Raw genomic sequence first — 5,941 nt, 5'->3', positions numbered from 1 at the left:
CAGCAGCAACTTTAGGAAAGAACAGTTTCTTTTATTCCATCTGGGATCCCAGACAGTGGGATGGTACCACCCATACCCGGGGTCGGCTTTCCCTCCTGATCTATAATTCTCTGGAAACACCCTCAAAGATGGACCCGAAAGAGTCTAGGTGTGTCTAGATGATTCCAAATCCAGACAAGCTGACAGTGAAAACTGGCTGCCACAGATGTGATATAAGAAATGGTGCTGCGGGGCGGAGCCGCGGCGGGCCTCTGGGCCTAGGTAACGTCTTTCCGTTGAGGTCTCTGGGCTGCTTGGGCTCGGAGGGGTGGCCCTGGGGACCGCTGCGCGGCCTGGGGCCCCCCCGTGGTGGCCCGGCAGCTTGCAGCCGAGCCCCGGGGCGAAGGAAGCGGCTCTTCCTCCCCAGCCCTCGCCCTCCGGGCTAGGGTGCACACTTCCTCCTTGACGCTTTTTGCCGCAGCACAAGCTGTAATATGGCCGCAGCGACAGCGGCCTCGGCTCCCGGGAGCTAGGTTCGTTTTGGAGGCTTCGGAACCTGGAGACGGAGCGCTGCAGCGTGGAGCAAAACAATTGGCTCAGTCATCCTTGGATTTTTGTTTTTTATTGTTTCCCCCAACTTAAAGACTGAAGTGTTGGAACCATGAGGATAAAGGTCCAGCGTCCTCGATGTTTTTTTGACATTGTCATTAATAATCAACCTGCTGGAAGAGTTGTCTTTGAATTATTTTCCCATGTATGTCCCAAAACGTGTGAGAACTTTCGCTGCCTTTGTACAGGTGGAAAAGGGACAGGGAAATCAACTCAGAAGACATTAAATTATAAGAGCTGTGTCTCTTTCATAGAGTTGTCAAGGATTTCATGATTCAGGGTGGTGGCTTCAGTGAAGGGAATGGAAGAGGAGGAGAATCTATTTATGGAGGATTCTTTGAAGATGAGAGTTTTGCTGTTAAACACAACAAGAGTTTTTCTTATCAATGGCCAACAGAGGAAAGGATACAAATGGCTCTCGGTTCTTTATAGCAACAAAACCAACTCCTCATTTAGATGGGCATCATGTTGTTTTTGGGCAAGTGCTCTCTGGTCAGGAAGTTGTGAGAGAGGTTGAAAACAAGAAAACAGATGCTGCTAGCAAACCATTTGCTGAAGTTCGGATACTCAGTTGTGGAGAGCTGATTCCGAAGTCTACGGTTAAAAAAGAAGAAAAGAAAAGGCATAAGTCCCCCTCCTCCTCATCATCCAGTGACTCAGAGAGCTCACTCGATTCTCAGTCCTCCTCTGAGTCTTCTGATTCTGAAAGCGCTTCTGAAGAAAAATCCAGGAAAAGGAAAAAGAAACCTAGGAAAAATTCCCAAAAGCATAAGAAGGAGAAGAAGAAGCAAAAGAAAAGCAAGAAAAGCCCATCTAGGGAAAGTGAAGCAGAAAATGTTGATGCACAGCCCCAGTCTACAGTCCGTCCAGAAGAGATCCCTCCTATACCAGAAAATAGATTTCTAACAAGAAAAAGTCCTCCTAAAGCCGATGACAAGGAGAGGAAAAGCAGAGAGAGAGAGAGAGAGAGAGAGAGAGAGAGAGAGAGAGAGAGAGAGAGAGAGAGAGAGTAATCCACCTAACTCCAGCCTGCTTCACAACAGCGACCATTCTTAGTTACTGGGTCTGGCAGGAAAATTAAAGGAAGAGGACCGAGGCGTTATCGAACTCCTCCCTGATCCAGATCAAGGGATCGATTCAGATGAAGTGAGACTCCTCCACATTGGAGACAAGAGATGCAGAGAGCTCAGAGAATGAGGGTGTCAAGTGGTGAAAGATGGATCAAAGGGGATAAGAGTGAGTTAAATGAAATAAAAGAAAATCAAAGGAGCCCAGTTAGAGTAAAAGAGAAAAAAAAAATAACAGACCACAGACACATGTCTGAGAGTCCAAACAGAAAGGCAGAAAAGGAAAAGAAAGTCAAAAACCATAAATCTGAAAGCAAAGAGTGAGATGTCAGTAGAAATTCAGAAAAAGACGATAAATATAACAAAAACAAAGTGAAGAAAAGGGGCAAATCCAAGAGTAGGAGCAAGAGCAAGAGCAAGGAGAGATCCAAGAGTAAGGAGCGAGACTCGAAGCACAGCAGACAGGAAGACAAGAGGGTGAGGTCAAGAAGTAAAGAAAGGGACCATGAGACTACTAAAGAAACAGAGAAACCACTGGACCCTAAAGGGAAAGATCGGGAAAGGAGTAGAAGCAAAGAGAACTCCAAACAGGTAGAACCAAAAAGTAACGAACATGACCATAGCAAAAGTAAAGAAAAGGATAGACGTGCACAGTCCAGGAGTAGAGAACCGGATCTGACTAAAAGTAAACACAGTTACAACAGTAGAACAAGGGAGCGGAGCAGAAGTAGGGACAGGAGCAGAAGAGTGCCGTCCAGAAGCCATGACAGAGATCGCAGCAGAAGCAAGGAGTACCATAGATACAGAGAACAGGCGGATAGGAGAAGAGGAAGGTCACGAAGCCGGGATCGAAGAACGCCAGGATGATCGAGAAGTAAAGATAGGAGGAGAAGAAGGAGGGATTCCCGGAGCTCAGAGAGAAAAGAAAGTCAAAGTAGAAACAAAGAAAAATATAGAAGCCAAGAAAGTAAGAGTTCACACAGAAAAGGAAATTCTGAGGGTGAGAAAGGAGCATACTCTAAAAGTCGTGATCATAATAGCTCAAATAATAACAGGGGGGAAAAGGGCTGATAGAGAGCAAAGTCCAGTGTCCAAAACAAAGCAAAGCAGTCAGGACAACGAAGTGAAGTCCTCCACATTAAAAAAATCAAGAGGATGAAAAGAACAGATCCGCGGTGGAAAAAGAAAACCAAAAATCAAAGGGTCAAGAAAATGACCATGACCATGACAAAAATAAAAAATGTGATCATGAATCAAGCCCTGGAACAGATGAAGACAAAAGTGGATGAGAGAGTTGTGTACACTTAATTCCTTCCTGTCTCAAATTTTAAGTTTTTAAGACTTACTGTTGAACCTTCCTTTTAATAGTTGTTTTCATTGTTTTGGAGTTGTTTTATGTTTGTGCTCCCACCCCCCCCCTTTTTTTTTAATGTGGACTTCATTGAGTTGATCTTTTGATAATCTACTACCTGGATAATTTGTACTGCTAAAGTTTTAAGAAACTTGAAATGAAAAGAAAACCAAAAACAAACAAACAAACAAAAGAAATGGTGCTGCATGCATAGCCACATGTCATCCTGGAGAAGGTGCTTCGAACCCTCAGGATCAGGATCACAGCAGACTCCAAACTCCAACTCCGACACTTCTGCACATAGTCTATAAGTGGGATGCAGGACTGGGGATGGAGGAGGAATCTATTGTGGGAGGCAGCAAGAACCACAGGCTGGCCTGAAGCAATGGTGATATTTCAGCAAGGGTGAATTTCAGCCCTGGTGTATGCATGCATGCGTGTGTGTGTGTGTGTGTGTGTGTGTGCAGGGAGAAAGGACACAGAGAGAATTGCTCATGGAATTGGGGGATTCCACCAGCCCTCTGGTGCCTGCTAGCTTCACGAGAAATGCTGCTGCACAGGTCACATGTAAAGAATGGGAACATGGGACTGTGATGCTAAAGATAACCCACAGGACATGTGGCATGTGTGACTCATGAGGGGAGAGAAAGGGGAGGGTCCGAAGAGTGTGCCTGGCACCTCAGAGCACTTGTGCCCGAGCACCAGGGAGTGTGCAAAGCCCTGTGCACGAGGAAGGTGAGTGTGAGAAAGTTGGCTTGAGGTGAACCGGTGTGCTTTTCCCACAAAGCCTCGTCACATTGGCAATGCCACCCTGCAAACAATTCAAGCCAGGAATTATCTTGTGACACGGTCACTGCTGCCCAAAAATACTATGTTGCTCAGAAGAGAAAGGGGGAGTACTGGACCATTGATCAAATTTACAGGTTCATGGGGTCAATTTCTACACAGTGGGGAGGAAAGTCCACTTGTGCTTTAGTGGGAGATGGAGCTAGCTCCCATCCCTTTCTCAGGAATAACAGGAAAAAAAGACAGAAGTTTATCAAATTTATCATCCCTTCTTCTCTAATTCTCTTCCCCCCTCCCCAATTAAAACATGTTCAGGCACAGTGGAAGGCGACAGAACCTCTTCATTTACACAATCTACTATGTATGGCTCTACAACATTGCCAAGCAGCACAAATTCAACATGCGTAACAGCGTCCACTGAGAGCAAGCACACAAGAGAAACAGATGTCACCGAACTTACAAGCAGCTTGGCACACACGTCCAAGACAACGGAAGATCCTCAGAGTATAGTGCCAAGAAATGACTTCACAACTAAAATAGGAGGCCTGAGTTCAGCTTCCACATTGGTGATGACTGGAAACTCCCGAAGTCCTGTCTCAAACAAAGGAACAGCAACTGACAGAACCAGTTCACATTTACCATCAACACCAAGGACCACTGAAGACTCTCAAAACGCAGTCCCTACAACCAATACAGTTGCAATCCTGGAAAGCTCCGTATCAACAGCTCTCACGCAGGAACGCACAACCTTCCAAAAGAACTCAACTTCAACAGAAACACCTGTATCTCCTGACATAACCCACATCCCATCCCAAATGGATGCATCTACAAACTCCCCGAGCAGCTCAGAGGCAACACATGGAACTCAACCCACCGAGAAGGTTCAAACAACAGGCTTCACTCCGGACACTATGACCATCCCAAGGAGCTCAGTTTCCACAGAAACCACTGCCCCTCCTGACACCTCCTTCATCACAGCCACAACTGAAGAACCTAACACCCGGACAAGCAGCCAGACACTTGTAACTCNACCAACTGAGAATTCTCAAACAACAGTCTTTAGTCAGGAATCTACACCCTACCCAAGCAGCACAATTTACACTGAAACAACTGTGCCTACGGACACCTCACTCACTATAACACAAACTGAGGCATCTACAACATTCCCAAGTACCCCAATTTCAACAAAAGGAGCTCAAGCAACTGAGACTTCCCAAACCTTCTTCAGTCAGGAATCCACAACCTTCCTTACAAGCTCAACTTGCATTGAAACAACTGCACCTCCTGATACCTCCCTCTCCCCANCCCTGGCTGAGGTAATGACAGCCTCCCCAAGCATTGCAGTTTCAACACAAGAAACTCACAGAACTGAGACTTCCCAAACAGTGTTCACACTGGGATCTACAACCTTCCCAACCAGCTCACTGTCCACACAAACAGCTGTAACTCCTGGGACCTCCCACACTTCATCTGTGAATGAACCCCCTACACCTTCCCCAAGAACCGTGGTATCAACACAGACAACTCCATCAACAGAAACATCCCGAACAGTCACCACTCAGGAACTGACATCCTTGTCAAGGAGCTCAATTTCCACAGAGGCAGGTTTACCTCCCGGAAGCCCCCACACCACATCTCACACTGAGGCATCTACACCCTCCCCAGGCAGGNAGATTTCAAAACAAGGGACTGATCACACTGAGAGCTTCCAAACAACAGGCTTCACCAAGGAAGCCACAAGTTCCCCAAAGAGCAGAATTTCAACAGATGGCAGTCAAGCGACTGACACCTCAGAAACAGTCTTCACTCAGCTGTCTACCGCCTTCCCTACAAGCTCAATTTCCACAGAAACAGCTTTTCCTTCTGACACTTCACTGTTCACAATTCTGACTGACACGGCTTCAACTTCTTCAAGTATCCCTACTTCAACACAAGAAACTCAAGCAACCAAGACANCCCAAACTATATTCACTCANGGATCCACAACCATGCCAACAAGCCCTGTTTCCACAGAAACAGTCATCCCTCCTGACACTTCCTACACTTCAGCTGTGAGTGAGCCATCTACAACCTCCCCAAGCAGACTCATTTCAACACAAACAACTCAAAGAACAGAAACACCCCAAGCAGTCTTCACTCAGGAATCTAC

General features: G+C 46.3%; 1 pseudogene; it reads left to right on the top strand.

The window, feature by feature from the left end:
• The first annotated feature begins 575 nt into the window (after nucleotides 1-575).
• On the top strand, nucleotides 576-2,944 carry LOC110295314 (annotated as a pseudogene).
• The last annotated feature ends 2,997 nt before the right edge of the window (nucleotides 2,945-5,941 follow it).

This window comes from Mus caroli, chromosome 5, assembly GCF_900094665.2.
Source record: "Mus caroli chromosome 5, CAROLI_EIJ_v1.1, whole genome shotgun sequence".
Lineage (NCBI taxonomy): Eukaryota > Metazoa > Chordata > Mammalia > Rodentia > Muridae > Mus > Mus caroli.
This window is presented reverse-complemented; position numbering and strand designations above follow the sequence as displayed.